Source organism: Pseudophryne corroboree, unplaced genomic scaffold, assembly GCF_028390025.1.
Source record: "Pseudophryne corroboree isolate aPseCor3 unplaced genomic scaffold, aPseCor3.hap2 scaffold_880, whole genome shotgun sequence".
Lineage (NCBI taxonomy): Eukaryota > Metazoa > Chordata > Amphibia > Anura > Myobatrachidae > Pseudophryne > Pseudophryne corroboree.
In genome coordinates this window covers 65,944-83,621 of record NW_026970459.1, presented here as the reverse complement: position 1 = coordinate 83,621, position 17,678 = coordinate 65,944, and the positions used below count along the sequence as shown (strand labels likewise).

The following is a 17,678-nucleotide window of genomic DNA, read 5'->3' as shown; positions in this document are numbered from 1 at the left end:
GATGTTTCTCACAAAATTGTTGCACCGAAGCATCATTGAAATTCAAGCTGGAAAGATGATTTTAATATATCACTTGTACATTTTGTACTGCTCTTCTGGTGACAATGTAGTTTGTTTTTGTCAATTACCATTTTAATAATAGGGTAAAGAAAATTAAGTGGATTTTTGAAAGAAAACAATACTGTCAATATACTATTAAAACAAATTAAAATGGTAAAAGTTATTGTACTTTAAGTAAAAATAAAAGAGACAAAATATCAATCCCAGTTTTGGATTACTTTAATTAACAAAAAACAATGCATATAGCAGAGGATAGTTTCAATCTGCCTACCTCTGGGTTATGGGCCCAGCATGCTTCCGTTGCAGTACTCTGCTGCTCATGTAAGTGCAAGAGATCCTGAAGCACTCACTCATCATGGGAAAGTACCAATGTGTTTCTTACAAAAACTCTCCAGATTATTGACTTTTTAAAGTTTTTCTAGGAAACGTTCTAGATGAATGCTTATTAGCCTTTGTCAGTATATACTTTTACGAGGTGTCTCTGTGGTGCAATCGGTTAGCATGTTTGGCTATTAACCAAAAGGTTGGTGGTTCAATCCCACCCATGGATGTAATTGACCTTGTGATTAGATTTTGGTAATCTTTAAGTAGACAAGTCAAAATGTCAAACTCCCTCTTATGGTGTAGGGTACCTGGCCTTCTCTGATGTAATCAGAGTTAGATTTGATTAAGTGATTTTATAAAAAAACAGCTAGGAAGCACAATTTAGCAGTGGGTTGCAGAGAAAAAAAACTATGCTGGCAGAAAAGTCCAATTGAGTGATTAAACAGCTCTTCATTTTCTGATTTTATGTTTATGCTAACAAATTTGCTCTCTGAAAAGTGTCCACAAAGTAAAGTCTCTGATTAACACCTTTGTAGGAATGGTTTTTCACCTATTACTGAATTAAACTTGCTTCATTGGAAAGGCAGCAAGATGCATCCTCATTTCAATGTCTACTGAAATAATACAGGTTGACACCAGGAAACATAAACGTCACTGCATCCTTGCTGCTTCCTCATGGGGAAGTCTGTTTAATGTGAAAACAAGGTGATATCTAATCAGCACACAGGTAAGGAATTAAGAAAATCTTTCTTTATGGGTGAAGATGTTTCTCACAAAATTGTTGCACCAAAGCATCATTGACATTCAAGCTGGAATGATGATTTTAATATATCACTTGTACATTTTGTACTGCTCTTCTGGTGACAATGTAGTTTGTTTTTGTCAATTACCATTTTAATAATAGGGTAAAGAAAATTAAGTGGATTTTTGAAAGAAAACAATACTGTCAATTTACTATTAAAACAAATTAAAATGGTAAAAGTTATTGTACTTTAAGTAAAAATAAAAGAGCCAAAATATCAATCCCAGTTTTGGATTACTTTAATTAACAAAAAACAATGCATATAGCAGAAGATAGTTTCAATCTGCCTACATCTGGGTTATGGGCCCAGCATGCTTCCGTTGCAGTACTCTGCTGCTCATGTAAGTGCAAGAGATCCTGAAGCACTCACTCATCATGGGAAAGTAGCAATGTGTTTCTTACAAAAACTCTCCAGATTATTGACTTTTTAAAGTTTTTCTAGGAAACGTTCTAGATGAATGCTTATTAGCCTTTGTCAGAATGGACTTTTGCGAGGTGTCTCTGTGGTGCAATCGGTTAGCATGTTTGGCTATTAACCAAAAGGTTGGTGGTTCAATCCCACCCAGGGATGTAATTGACCTTGTGATCAGATTTTGGTGATCTTTAAGTAGACAAGTCAAAATTTCAAACCCCCTCTTATGGTGTAGGGTACCTGGCCTTCTCTGATGTAATCAGAGTTAGATTTGATTAAGTGATTTTATAAAAAACAGCTAGGAAGCACAATTTAGCAGTGGGTTGCAGAGAAAAAAAAACTATGCTGGCAGAAAAGTCCAATTGAGTGATTAAACAGCTCTTCATTTTCTGACTTTATTTTTATGCTAACAAATTTGCTCTCTGAAAAGTGTCCACAAAGCCAAGTCTCTGATTAACACCTTTGTAGGAATGTTTTTTCACCTATTACTGAATTAAACTTGCTACATTGGAAAGGCAGCAAGATGCATCCTCATTTCAATGTCTACTGAAAAAATACAGGTTTACACCAGGACACATAAACGTTACTGCATCCTTGCTGCTTTCTCATGTGGAAGTCTGTTTAATGTGAAAACAAGGTAATATCTAATCAGCACACAGATAAGGAATTAAGAAAATCTTTCTTTATGGGTGAAGATGTTTCTCACAAAATTGTTGTCCCAATGCATCATTGAAATTCAAGATGGAAGATGATTTTAATATATCACTTGTACATTTTGCATTGCTCTTCTGGTGACAATGTAGTTTGTTTTTGTCAATTACCATTTCAGTAATAGGGTAAAGAAAATTAAGTGGATTTTTTAAAGAAAACAATGCTGTCAATATACTATTAAAACAAATTAAAATGATAAAAGTTATTGTACTTTAAGTAAAAATAAAAGAGACAAAATATCAATCCCAGTTTTGGATTACTTTAATTAACAAAAAACAATGCATATAGCAGAGGATAGTTTCAATCTGCCTACCTCTGGGTTATGGGCCCAGCATGCTTCCGTTGCAGTACTCTGCTGCTCATGTAAGTGCAAGAGATCCTGAAGCACTCACTCATCATGGGAAAGTACCAATGTGTTTCTTACAAAAACTCTCCAGATTATTGACTTTTTAAAGTTTTTCTAGGAAACGTTCTAGATGAATGCTTATTAGCCTTTGTCAGTATATACTTTTACGAGGTGTCTCTGTGGTGCAATCGGTTAGCATGTTTGGCTATTAACCAAAAGGTTGGTGGTTCAATCCCACCCATGGATGTAATTGACCTTGTGATTAGATTTTGGTAATCTTTAAGTAGACAAGTCAAAATGTCAAACTCCCTCTTATGGTGTAGGGTACCTGGCCTTCTCTGATGTAATCAGAGTTAGATTTGATTAAGTGATTTTATAAAAAAACAGCTAGGAAGCACAATTTAGCAGTGGGTTGCAGAGAAAAAAAACTATGCTGGCAGAAAAGTCCAATTGAGTGATTAAACAGCTCTTCATTTTCTGATTTTATGTTTATGCTAACAAATTTGCTCTCTGAAAAGTGTCCACAAAGTAAAGTCTCTGATTAACACCTTTGTAGGAATGGTTTTTCACCTATTACTGAATTAAACTTGCTTCATTGGAAAGGCAGCAAGATGCATCCTCATTTCAATGTCTACTGAAATAATACAGGTTGACACCAGGAAACATAAACGTCACTGCATCCTTGCTGCTTCCTCATGGGGAAGTCTGTTTAATGTGAAAACAAGGTGATATCTAATCAGCACACAGGTAAGGAATTAAGAAAATCTTTCTTTATGGGTGAAGATGTTTCTCACAAAATTGTTGCACCAAAGCATCATTGAAATTCAAGCTGGAATGATGATTTTAATATATCACTTGTACATTTTGTACTGCTCTTCTGGTGACAATGTAGTTTGTTTTTGTCAATTACCATTTTAATAATAGGGTAAAGAAAATTAAGTGGATTTTTGAAAGAAAACAATACTGTCAATTTACTATTAAAACAAATTAAAATGGTAAAAGTTATTGTACTTTAAGTAAAAATAAAAGAGCCAAAATATCAATCCCAGTTTTGGATTACTTTAATTAACAAAAAACAATGCATATAGCAGAAGATAGTTTCAATCTGCCTACATCTGGGTTATGGGCCCAGCATGCTTCCGTTGCAGTACTCTGCTGCTCATGTAAGTGCAAGAGATCCTGAAGCACTCACTCATCATGGGAAAGTAGCAATGTGTTTCTTACAAAAACTCTCCAGATTATTGACTTTTTAAAGTTTTTCTAGGAAACGTTCTAGATGAATGCTTATTAGCCTTTGTCAGAATGGACTTTTGCGAGGTGTCTCTGTGGTGCAATCGGTTAGCATGTTTGGCTATTAACCAAAAGGTTGGTGGTTCAATCCCACCCAGGGATGTAATTGACCTTGTGATCAGATTTTGGTGATCTTTAAGTAGACAAGTCAAAATTTCAAACCCCCTCTTATGGTGTAGGGTACCTGGCCTTCTCTGATGTAATCAGAGTTAGATTTGATTAAGTGATTTTATAAAAAACAGCTAGGAAGCACAATTTAGCAGTGGGTTGCAGAGAAAAAAAAACTATGCTGGCAGAAAAGTCCAATTGAGTGATTAAACAGCTCTTCATTTTCTGACTTTATTTTTATGCTAACAAATTTGCTCTCTGAAAAGTGTCCACAAAGCCAAGTCTCTGATTAACACCTTTGTAGGAATGTTTTTTCACCTATTACTGAATTAAACTTGCTACATTGGAAAGGCAGCAAGATGCATCCTCATTTCAATGTCTACTGAAAAAATACAGGTTTACACCAGGACACATAAACGTTACTGCATCCTTGCTGCTTTCTCATGTGGAAGTCTGTTTAATGTGAAAACAAGGTAATATCTAATCAGCACACAGATAAGGAATTAAGAAAATCTTTCTTTATGGGTGAAGATGTTTCTCACAAAATTGTTGTCCCAATGCATCATTGAAATTCAAGATGGAAGATGATTTTAATATATCACTTGTACATTTTGCATTGCTCTTCTGGTGACAATGTAGTTTGTTTTTGTCAATTACCATTTCAGTAATAGGGTAAAGAAAATTAAGTGGATTTTTTAAAGAAAACAATGCTGTCAATATACTATTAAAACAAATTAAAATGATAAAAGTTATTGTACTTTAAGTAAAAATAAAAGAGCCAAAATATCAATCCCAGTTTTTGATTACTTTAATTATAAAAAAAAAATGCACATAGCAGAGGATAGTTTCGATTAATCGACCTCTGGGTTATGGGCCCAGCATCCTTCCATTGCACTACTCTGCTGCTCATGGAAGTCCGAGAGATCCTGAAGACTAAATTGATTAAAGGCCTAAAAGTACTGGACTATAAGGAAAGACTTACTAGGCTGAATATGTATACACTAGAAAAGAGGTGCCTAAGAGGAGATATTATTAATATCTTCAAATATGTAAAGATACATAACAAAGAGTTATCAGAGGAATTATTTATTAAAAGAACACGTGGTCACTCGCTGCGACTGGAGGAAAGTTCAGAATGCAATGGAGGAAAGGGTTCTTCACTGTTAGGGCAATCAGGATGTGGAATTCCCTGCCAGGGAAGGTGGTAATGGCGGACTCTGTAATTGGATTTAAAAAAGGAATGGATACATTTCTGAATGAAAAAGCTATCCAAGGTTATAATACTTAAAATATCAACATGGTTAATCCGGGGGTAACATGAGTTATAGTAGCTAACTAGTCATAAAACATTATTCAGCAAGTATGTAGAATCATCACAACTTAAAACAGGTTGAACACGATGGGCAATTTGCCTCTATTCAACCTCAAAAACTATGTTACTATATGTTACTATATTACTGTAGTATACAGAACACCACAATGCAATGAGCAGTGATAGTGAGCACTGATGAGGATACTAGAACTGACACTGAGCAGCAAGATGCAGCACTGGACTATTAGTAATGTACTGTAGTATGCTGAGCAACACAATGCAGCACAAGACAATGAACAGTGATACTGAGCACTGATGAGGATACTACTGAGAACTGACACTGAGCAGGAGAGACACACTACTAGTATTACTGAGCAGCAATAAGTAACCACTGATACTGAGCACTGATATTGAGATTTCCACTGAGAGAACATAGCCACGTCCTCTCCGCTCTCTCTTCAATGCACGAGTAAAAATGGCGGCAACGCGCAGCTCTATATATAATATCCGAATCTCGCGAGAATCCGACAGCGGGATGATGACATTTTCCCTTGTTCAGGTTTTCCGAGTCAGGCGGGAACAACCGAGCCTGCCTCAGACCAGTGTAAACCACGTGGAGTTCGTGGGGAATTCGGTTCTCGGAGAACCGAACCCGCTCCTCTCTACCTTATACCCATCAATTTTTTTTATTTTCAATCTAAGCCCCTGCAGTTTTCTGTAAGCATCTGCTTCGCTATGATGATCAACAAGTCACAAGGGCAAACACTCAGGGCTTGAGGCATAGATCTTTGGACCAGCTGCTACAAGCATTTCAGAGGTGTCACTATCACTGGTGACACCCAGAGAGGTGGCGAGGGAGATTGTAATGCAGTGCGTGCAAATAAGCAGCGCAATGGTAAAAAGGAGGCATTATTTCATAGGTAGGGGCGTGGCCTGGTGGCCTGAATCTACATTTTGTTGCTCCGGGTGTCCCGGGGGTTGGGGGCTGCACCCGGGGACTAGTGTGTAAGCGGTGCTGGCTCCTGCACAGTGACAGGGCATGGCCACCCAGTATGACACCTCCCTTCTTGACCATGCTGTAATTGCAGTCGCACTGCAGTTCAGCGTGATCATAAACAATGGTGTAGCCTCCTGCTGGTGCAGACTGTATGTGCGCGCAGGAAGCCGCCACCATTTTTGTGATTACAGCGGCTGAATGTGATGTCATACAGCCGCTGTGACCACGCCCCCTGTGTCTCCTCCATTGCAGACCCCATTTTGAAGCCTTGCCCCCGCACTGCTCCATCCCTGACTTGGAAATGGAGTGTTGCTGACCCCACTCTCCCCCCCTGCCCCGATTGACAGGCAGAGGCGATCGCATGCAGGCACATGCGTATGCTCTTAGCAATTTTTGCAGTTGGATCGCTTATTGTGATTGCAATCCAACCTGAATCAGGCCCTATTACCTATCACAATGCGCTGCGGGCAGTACAAAATTGGGTTAATATAGGAGAAAAACCCCCAGACCTGTGCTCCTTAACTGTACCTGGTGGCTAGTGGAGCGGCTGCCCAGTAATCAGTGTCCACCCCAGTGCGCACACGGCCCACCCCCTACGGCCACGCTCCCCTTAATCAGCGGCCTCGTGATCCGGAAGGGCGGTGTGTGTGTCACTGACCTTAGGAAGAAACCGGAGCCTCCGCTGCAGTGACCCAGCAACCAGGGCACGGGAGTATACAGCGCCGCTGGGAGTGATGAAGCTGCAGTAAAGATGTCTATTAGACCTAGCCTGCTGCAGCCCTTGTAGATTCTCATAAAACAAGTTCTTCTTTTCTTGTCAAAATTAATAGCTAAGAATAGGCTGCCTGAGGCAGGCCCCTGTTAAGTGGCCTGCTACTGAAGGCACCAACTACAAACTGAGCTCCCTGTTCATGGAAGCGGGGTTATAGAGGAGGATGCGCTGAGCATCTTGGGAACAGTCAAAAGCTTTGAGCCGGTTGGTGCCTCAGATCAAGATCCTACTCTACACCCCAATGTGAATCCTTGTGGAGTCCAGTGTACCCCACAGAAGAAATTAATGTGTCACACCCATTGGCAGCAACCTTAGAATAGCTGCTGACGGGCACAATTGAGAAAGGAAGGGGGGGGGGGGGCATTTGAATCCAGCACATAGATGCAATTCAAATATGTAATTTGTACCTTCCTATTTTAAAATATAATGGATGAACCTAACCCTGTGAGAACAATCTTCATGATCAAGAGATCTAATATGTAAAATAAGTATGAGTTGGGATAGGGCTGGGGAGGGTGGCAGCTCGGGCAGCCCCTCCCCCGTCAAGTTAAGGAGATTCAACTGAGGAAGCACAAGGGAACTCTCGTCTGGGGACAACAACTGCAGGGAGACCACATCTTTTCAGATGAACATGGGAGGGCGGAAGGCTGCCTAATACTGAAGCACCATCAAATATCAAACCATATACAACAACTAGTACAAGCATTCCTGGGGGAAGGTCTGCAGCAGACGGATTTGCATACGGTGATGTCATCCAAGCAGTGGGCCAAAGTTGGCTGGAACCCTCATCTGCATATAAAAAGAGAAAAGGGGCATGCAGGGCATGGCGGCCTTTTGCAGTGCTTGGATGACCCCTAGTTCGCATTAAACACCCCCACCCTCCTTTGGTGTGGGGCTCATGTTGGCCATGCCCAATCCCCTGAAGCATTCATGCTGATTTCTTGCAGCAGCTGGGCACTGTAACAGCTCCAGAGCTGCTCTGTAAGGCAAGTAAAAGGGTGTGGGCCCTGCAGCACCACCTGTAGTTCGCATTGTGCGTTGGAAGGCACAAAGTAAGCAGACGGGAGGAGAAGTCAGGATAGTACACAAGGGCATCCTTTTCTCTTAGTCCGTAAAGGATGCTGGGGTCACATTAAGAACCATGGGGTATAGACGGGATCCGCAAGAGACATGGGCACTTTAAGACTTTCAAAGGGTGTGGACTGGCTCCTCCCTCTATGCCCCTCCTCCAGACTCCAGTTATAGGAACTGTGCCCAGGGAGACTGACATTTCGAGGAAAGGATTTATTGTTAAACTAAGGTGAGCATCTTACCAGCTCACACCTTAAGCATGCCGCAGAACGTGGCATTCAACAGAACACAAGCCAACGGCATGAACAATTGCAGCAAAAAGCTGACCAGAACCGTAACACAACATGTGTATAACCACAAGTAATAACTGCAGACACAGTATGGACTGGGACGGGTGCCCAGCATCCTCTACGTACTAAGAGAAAAGGATTTACCGGTAGGTATTAAAATCCTATTTTCTCATACGACCTAGAGGATGCTGGGGTCACATTAAGAACCATGGGGTTATACCAAAGCTCTTGAACGGGTGGGAGAGTGCGTACGACTCTGCAGCACCGAATGACCCAACTTGAGGTTATCATCAGCCAAGGTATCAAACTTGTAAAACTTAGCAAAAGTGTTTACTAAATAGCTGCTCGGCAAAGTTGCAATGCTGAGACTCCCCGACCAGCTGCCCAGGATGAACCCACCTTTCTAGTAGAATGGGTCTTCACCTAATTCAGTAACGGCAATCCTGCCGTGGAATGAGCATGCTGAATCTTACCACAGATTCAGCGCATAATGGTCTGCATGGAAGCAGGACACCCAATCCTGTTGGGAGCATACAGGACAAACAGAGCCTCTGTTTTCCTAATCTGAACCGTTCTGGTGACATAAATTTTCAAAGTTCTGACCACAGCCAGAGACTTTGACTCAACGAAGGTGTCAGTGGCCAAAGGCACCATGTGGAAAGATGAACCACCTTTGGCAGAAATTGTTGACGTGTCCTCAATTCTGCTCTATCTTCATGAAAGATCAAATAAAGGCTCTTGTGATACTGCATGGTTTGTACTGTTTTCCATGTGCTCCCAGATCTTTCAAGCAAGTAGCATGGTCAAGAAAGTTCTGTTTGAAAAGAAACAAACATTTACTGTCATTGTTATGCAAATAAACTTACATTAAAGCTAACAAGAAAGCACACTCGTTCTGTCTTTAAACTGATAAAAGAAACCCCAATAATATGGGGCATGCAAAAATTGAGATAAAACTCAGTTTTGCTCCTCTCCACGGAAATCTTTAATAAAAGGCGAAATATTTGTTAGTTCTGAAGAGAAACCAGAGCATGACCAAGATTCCACCTGTCGCCTGAGTGCCATGCCAGCAGTTCTCATTCAGCTCAAAGTGAGCACCAAATTTGAATGAAAGAAAGCAGATTTCTCACCAGGCTTCTGTCACGATCCGGGTATCTGGACACCATTTCTTACCCATCAGATGCCTCCTAAGGCTGGCTCAGCGCTCCAGGACCGGATCCCATCTGTTATCCTGATGTGTACATTCCTGTATTCTCTCCTGTCACTCTGGGACGCTGTCACAGTAAACGCCATATTACACCTGGCATGGCGTCTCCCGCGGCCTCCGCCGTGTCCGCGTGGTTGGATGTGCATCTGTCAGCCTGGCGCCTCCTGTCTCCGGTGGCCGGCGCCGCCATTACTGTTTTCATTACCACATGGATTACAAACCAAAACTTCCCTCCAAGTGTCTGCATGGGCGCAGCCATCTTGGATTCTGTCAGCTGATCATTTCCACCAATCTGTTCTCAGTATTGATAATCTGCATAATTGCCTAGCCAATCCCTTCCTTGCTGCAGGTATAAATACACTGTGCCTGAGTAAGGAAGGCGTCAGTGCTTTGGTTGTCAAACCTAGTTCCTGTTTGTCTCTCTCCTGTGATTGTCTTCCAGGTTCCAGCTCCTGTCTCAAGACTTCCACCATAGAGACCCGCACCAGCATTCCACCTGCGGTGTAGCCTGACTCTCCAATCCATTGTGGATTCATCTGTTTCCAGCTACAACATTACCTGCTTCCAGCTCAGCTTCCAGCAGAGTACAGCTTCCCTTAAAGGGCCGGTGTCCTTTCTACACTTTACCACTCTCCACCGGTATTATTATTTCTCCGCTCTCAAGTTCTACATTTCAGTTCATATTTCATCGCTCCCAAGTTCATTTATTATTTAACTGGTTCCAGCCAGTATCCACTCCGTGCTAACAACAGTCTGGTTCCAGCCAGTATCCACAGCAGCTGTTTTATCTTCAGCAACCCAGCTTTTCCTGGAACACCAGCTGGCACAATCCTGGGTTATCTCCATTGCTACAGTCGGGCCTGGTAAGGACTTTCCATCTAGAAGATCATAAGAGCTATCTCACACTACCAGTGCCCTGTGGCTCCTGCCATCCTGTAGTACCCAGGAACTGTATTTATTCTTTGCTGACTTTTACGTTTTCTTTTACTGCTGCTGTGTTGCGGAGTTGTCATAATAAACATCATTGACTTTTATCCAAGTTGTCGTGGTCACGCCTTCGGGCATTTATTATTTATGTTACTTACATGTCCAGGGGTCTGATACAACCTCCCAGGTTCCGGTACATCTCAGCCCCTACAACTGAGGCTGCCTCCCGTCAGCTCAGGCCCTCAGTTGTGACAGTAAGCACTGACCAAATGAATCCAGCCGGAGACCAGGATCAAGCGGCCAGGCCGATGCAAGAACTGGCAGCCCGACTAGAACATCAGGAGGCTGCACAGGGCCACATCATCCGCTGTCTCCAGGATCTCTCTACTCGGCTGGATGGGATTCAGACAACTCTCCGTGGATCAGGCGCGTCTGGTGCGTCAACCACAGTGACTCCAGCTATAACCCCACCCACCTTACCCATTTCTGCTCCACGTCTTCATCTTCCAACGCCAGCAAAATTTGACGGATCTCCAAGATTCTGCAGGGGATTTCTCAACTAGTGTGAGATTCAGTTTGAGCTACAACCTGGCAATTTTCCCAGTGACCGTACAAAAATTGCCTACATTATTTCTCTTCTCAGTGGCTCAGCCCTTGATTGGGCATCACCGTTATGGGAGAGGTCCGACACCCTGCTATCTTCCTACACTGCCTTCGTGTCAACATTCAGGCGCATCTTCGACGAGCCAGGCCGGGTAACCTCAGCTTCATCCGAGATTCTCCGTTTACGCCAGGGGTCACGTACTGTAGGACAATATCTGATACAGTTCCAGATCCTGGCATCCGAACTGGCATGGAACGACGAGGCCCTGTATGCTGCATTCTGGCATGGCTTATCTGAGCGTATTAAAGATGAGTTAGCTACCAGAGACTTACCTTCTAAGTTAGATGAGCTAATCTCACTCTGCACGAAAGTTGATTTACGTTTCAGAGAGAGAGCAACTGAGCGTGGAAGATCATCTGCTCCAAAATCTTCTGCTCCTCCTCCTCGTCAACTGTCACCATCTAAAGATGAGCCCATGCAACTTGGCCGTTCCCGTTTAACCCCTGCTGAGCGCCGAAGACGTCTCTCCGAGTTTCTCTGTCTCTATTGTGCAGCTCCGTCTCACACCATTAATGCCTGTCCCAAACGTCTGGGAAACTTCAAATCCTAGCTCGCCAAGGAGAAGGCCGGCTAGGAGTAATGATCTCCTCTCCATCTTCTCAAGATTGTAATCTCCCAGTCTCGCTTCAAGTTGCTCAACGTTATCGGAACGTCATTGCCCTCCTTGATTCCGGAGCAGCTGGGAACTTTATTACCGAAGCCTATGTTAAACGGTGGTCCCTACCCACCGAGAGACTTCCTTCGTCCATTTCTTTAACTGCCGTGGATGGCAGCAAAATTTTTGATGCAGTTTTTTCTTTAAGGACTCTACCAGTTCGTCTGAGAGTGGGAGTTCTTCATTCCGAACTTATTTCTTTTTTAGTGATTCCAAGAGCCACACATCCTGTGGTCCTGGGCCTTCCATGGCTCCGTCTTCACAATCCTACAATTGATTGGACGACTACGCAAATCCTGGCATGGGGTTCCTCCTGTGCTGAGACATGTTTGTTTAAAGTATTGCCTGTCTGTTCTTCCTCCCCCAGGTCGTCTGATGTTCCACCTCCTCCATATCAAGATTTCACGGATGTGTTCAGTAAAGCTTCTGCTGATATCCTTCCTCCTCATAGAGAATGGGACTGTCCGATTGATCTCGTTCCAGGGAAGGTTCCACCTCGAGGCCGAACTTATCCGTTGTCTCTGCCTGAGACGCATTCTATGGAGGAATATATTAAAGAGAACCTAGCAAAGGGGTTCATTCGACCTTCTTCTTCTCCAGCCGGCGCAGGCTTCTTTTTTGTAAAAAAGAAAGATGGTGGTCTGCGGCCGTGCATCGACTACAGAGGTTTGAACGACATTACCATCAAGAACCGTTATCCTTTACCCCTGATTACTGAGCTCTTTGACAGAGTTAGCGGAGCTACCATCTTTACAAAGCTGGACTTGCGAGGTGCATACAATCTCATCCGGATCCGTGAGGGTGACGAGTGGAAGACCGCATTTAACACCCGTGACGGACATTATGAGTACCTCGTCATGCCCTTCGGATTGAGCAATGCTCCAGCTGTCTTCCAGCATTTCGTCAATGAGATCTTCAGAGACATTCTATACCGTCATGTCGTGGTCTATCTAGATGATATCCTCATTTTTGCCAACAATTTAGAGGAACATCGTTTTTGGGTAAAGGAGGTTCTGTCCCGTCTCCGTGTCAATCATCTCTATTGCAAATTAGAGAAATGCGTCTTTGAAGTCAAGTCCATTCCGTTTCTAGGGTACATTGTGTCCGGTTTCGGACTAGAGATGGATCCTGAGAAACTACAAGCAATTCAGAATTGGCCAGTACCCTTAACCCTCAAAGGGGTCCAGAGGTTCTTAGGGTTCGCCAATTATTTCCGAAAGTTTATACGAGACTTTCCCACCATTGTGGCGCCTATTACTGCTTTCACCAAGAAGGGTGCTAACCCGTCCAAGTGGTCTGAAGAAGCCATGCAAGCTTTTCATCTTTTAAAACAGAGGTTCATCTCTGCGCCTGTCCTGAAACAGCCTGACATCGACTCTCCTTTCATCCTAGAGGTGGATGCCTCCTCCGTTGGAGTAGGAGCGGTGTTATCTCAGAGGGCTAAAGATGGCCATTTACATCCTTGCAGTTTCTTTTCACGGAAGTTCTCCCCAGCGGAGCGCAACTATGCCATTGGCGACCAGGAGTTGCTAGCCATCAAGCTCGCTCTAGAGGAGTGGAGATATCTGTTGGAGGGAGCTTCTCATTCAATCACCATCCTTACAGACCACAAGAACGTTCTATATTTGAAAGGCGCACAATGTCTCAACCCTCGTCAGGCCAGATGGGCACTTTTCTTTTCCAGGTTCGACTTTAAACTCCAGTTCTGTCCGGGCTCTCAGAATCGCAAGGCCGATGCCCTTTCCCGCTCATGGGAGCAAGAAAATGAGTCAGAGTCTTCAGACAAGCATCCTATTATAAGTCCGTTGGCATTCTCCACGGTAGGGATGGACTCTACGCCCCCATCAGGGAAAAGTTTTGTGAAGCCGATGCTAAGGAAGAAGCTCATGCATTGGGCCCATGCTTCCCGTTTTGCCGGACATACAGGTATCCAAAAAACCCTGGAGTTTATCTCTAGGTCCTATTGGTGGCCAACTCTGAAAAAGGACGTCTTGGAGTTTATTGCATCTTGCCCAAAGTGTGCCCAACATAAAGTATCCCGCCAGTCGCCTGCGGGGCAACTGGTTCCACTATTCGTTCCCCGTCGACCATGGACCCACTTGTCGATGGATTTCATTACAGACTTACCCATGTGCAACAAGTTCAATACCATCTGGGTGGTAGTTGACCGGTTCACCAAGATGGCACACTTCATTCCTCTCACCGGTCTTCCGTCAGCTTCCAAGTTGGCTCAAGTATTCATACAAGAGATCTTCCGACTCCACGGTCTTCCTGAAGAAATTATCTCAGATCGAGGAGTTCAATTCACAGCCAAATTCTGGCGAAGTTTATGTCAAGTCCTCCAAGTCAAGCTAAAGTTTTCCACGGCTTACCATCCTCAGACCAATGGTCAAACCGAGAGGGTGAATCAGGACTTGGAGGCCTTCCTCCGCATCTATGTGTCCTCCTCTCAAGATGACTGGGTTCAATTACTTCCCTGGGCCGAGTTCTGTCATAACAACCAGTATCATTCTTCATCTGCTTCAACACCATTCTTCACTAACTTTGGATTCCACCCTAAAGTCCCTGAGTTCCAACCGCTTCCAGCAACTTCTGTTCCCGCAGTGGATATCACCTTGCATCAGTTTGCCAATATCTGGAAGAGCGTACGATCAGCTCTGCTCAAGGCATCGTTCAGGTACAAGAAGTTTGCGGATAAGAAGCGTCGAGCAGTTCCTGCTCTCAAGGTGGGTGATCGGGTATGGTTATCCACGAAGAATTTGAGGTTAAGAGTTCCCAGTATGAAGTTTGCACCTCGCTATATCGGTCCTTTCAAGATTGAACAAGTCATCAATCCTGTTGCTTACAGACTCCAGTTGCCTCCCTTCTTAAAAATACCCAGGACATTCCATGTTTCCCTGTTGAAACCGCTGATCTTGAATCGGTTTCATTCCTCACTTCCTCCAACTCCGAAAGTCCAAACTCAACGAGGCGTTGAGTATGAAGTGGCCAAGATCCTGGACTCACGTCACCGTTACGGTCAACTACAATATCTTATTGACTGGAAGGGTTATGGTCCTGAGTAACGTTCATGGACCAATGCTTCTGATGTCCATGCTCCTGCCTTGGTCCGGAGATTCCATTCCAAGTTTCCTCAAAAGCCAAAGAAGTGTCCTGGGGCCACTCCTAAAGGGGGGGGTGCTGTCACGATCCGGGTATCTGGACGCCATTTCTTACCCATCAGATGCCTCCTAAGGCTGGCTCAGCGCTCCAGGACCGGATCCCATCTGTTATCCTGATGTGTACATTCCTGTATTCTCTCCTGTCACTCTGGGACGCTGTCACAGTAAACGCCATATTACACCTGGCATGGCGTCTCCCGCGGCCTCCGCCGTGTCCGCGTGGTTGGATGTGCATCTGTCAGCCTGGCGCCTCCTGTCTCCGGTGGCCGGCGCCGCCATTACTGTTTTCATTACCACATGGATTACAAACCAAAACTTCCCTCCAAGTGTCTGCATGGGCGCAGCCATCTTGGATTCTGTCAGCTGATCATTTCCACCAATCTGTTCTCAGTATTGATAATCTGCACAATTGCCTAGCCAATCCCTTCCTTGCTGCAGGTATAAATACACTGTGCCTGAGTAAGGAAGGCGTCAGTGCTTTGGTTGTCAAACCTAGTTCCTGTTTGTCTCTCTCCTGTGATTGTCTTCCAGGTTCCAGCTCCTGTCTCAAGACTTCCACCATAGAGACCCGCACCAGCATTCCACCTGCGGTGTAGCCTGACTCTCCAATCCATTGTGGATTCATCTGTTTCCAGCTACAACATTACCTGCTTCCAGCTCAGCTTCCAGCAGAGTACAGCTTCCCTTAAAGGGCCGGTGTCCTTTCTAGAGATGAGCGCCGGAAATTTTTCGGGTTTTGTGTTTTGGTTTTGGGTTCGGTTCCGCGGCCGTGTTTTGGGTTCGACCGCGTTTTGGCAAAACCTCACCGAATTTTTTTTGTCGGATTCGGGTGTGTTTTGGATTCGGGTGTTTTTTTCCAAAAAACCTAAAAAACAGCTTAAATCATAGAATTTGGCGGTCATTTTGATCCCAAAGTATTATTAACCTCAAAAACCATAATTTCCACTCATTTTCAGTCTATTCTGAATACCTCACACCTCACAATATTATTTTTAGTCCTAAAATTTGCACCGAGGTCGCTGTGTGAGTAAGATAAGCGACCCTAGTGGCCGACACAAACACCGGGCCCATCTAGGAGTGGCACTGCAGTGTCACGCAGGATGGCCCTTCCAAAAAACCCTCCCCAAACAGCACATGACGCAAAGAAAAAAAGAGGCGCAATGAGGTAGCTGTGTGAGTAAGATTAGCGACCCTAGTGGCCGACACAAACACCGGGCCCATCTAGGAGTGGCACTGCAGTGTCACGCAGGATGTCCCTTCCAAAAAACCCTCCCCAAACAGCACATGACGCAAAGAAAAAAAGAGGCGCAATGAGGTAGCTGTGTGAGTAAGATAAGCGACCCTAGTGGCCGACACAAACACCGGGCCCATCTAGGAGTGTCACTGCAGTGTCACGCAGGATGTCCCTTCCAAAAAACCCTCCCCAAACAGCACATGACGCAAAGAAAAAAAGAGGCGCAATGAGGTAGCTGTGTGAGTAAGATAAGCGACCCTAGTGGCCGACACAAACACCGGGCCCATCTAGGAGTGGCACTGCAGTGTCACGCAGGATGTCCCTTCCAAAAAACCCTCCCCAAACAGCACATGACGCAAAAAAAAAGAAAAGAAAAAAGAGGTGCAAGATGGAATTGTCCTTGGGCCCTCCCACCCACCCTTATGTTGTATAAACAGGACATGCACACTTTAACCAACCCATCATTTCAGTGACAGGGTCTGCCACACGACTGTGACTGATATGACGGGTTGGTTTGGACCCCCACCAAAAAAGAAGCAATTAATCTCTCCTTGCACAAACTGGCTCTACAGAGGCAAGATGTCCACCTCATCATCATCCTCCGATATATCACCGTGTACATCCCCCTCCTCACAGATTATCAATTCGTCCCCACTGGAATCCACCATCTCAGCTCCCTGTGTACTTTGTGGAGGCAATTGCTGCTGGTCAATGTCTCCACGGAGGAATTGATTATAATTCATTTTAATGAACATCATCTTCTCCACATTTTCTGGATGTAACCTCGTACGCCGATTGCTGACAAGGTGAGCGGCGGCACTAAACACTCTTTCGGAGTACACACTTGTGGGAGGGCAACTTAGGTAGAATAAAGCCAGTTTGTGCAAGGGCCTCCAAATTGCCTCTTTTTCCTGCCAGTATAAGTACGGACTGTGTGACGTGCCTACTTGGATGCGGTCACTCATATAATCCTCCACCATTCTTTCAATGGGGAGAGAATCATATGCAGTGACAGTAGACGACATGTCCGTAATCGTTGTCAGGTCCTTCAGTCCGGACCAGATGTCAGCATCAGCAGTCGCTCCAGACTGCCCTGCATCACCGCCAGCGGGTGGGCTCGGAATTCTGAGCCTTTTCCTCGCACCCCCAGTTGCGGGAGAATGTGAAGGAGGAGATGTTGTTGACAGGTCGCGTTCCGCTTGACTTGACAATTTACTCACCAGCAGGTGTTTGAACCCCAGCAGACTTGTGTCTGCCGGAAAGAGAGATCCAAGGTAGGCTTTAAATCTAGGATCGAGCACGGTGGCCAAAATGTAGTGCTCTGATTTCAACAGA

The 17,678-nt window shown here is 44.4% G+C and overlaps 3 non-coding genes across 3 annotated transcripts; 2 read left to right on the top strand and 1 right to left on the bottom strand.

Moving 5' to 3' along the window:
* The first annotated feature begins 1,683 nt into the window (after positions 1-1,683).
* Positions 1,684-1,757, top strand: TRNAN-AUU (transfer RNA asparagine (anticodon AUU)). The gene has a single exon. It is a non-coding gene; the product is annotated as a tRNA-Asn (tRNA).
* Positions 1,758-3,974: 2,217 nt separating this feature from the next.
* TRNAN-AUU (transfer RNA asparagine (anticodon AUU)) lies at positions 3,975-4,048 on the top strand. Its single transcript has one exon. It is a non-coding gene; the product is annotated as a tRNA-Asn (tRNA).
* A 5,364-nt stretch (positions 4,049-9,412) lies between these two features.
* LOC135043755 (U5 spliceosomal RNA) lies at positions 9,413-9,528 on the bottom strand. The gene has a single exon (XR_010236568.1). It is a non-coding gene; the product is annotated as a U5 spliceosomal RNA (small nuclear RNA).
* Between the last annotated feature and the right edge of the window lie 8,150 nt (positions 9,529-17,678).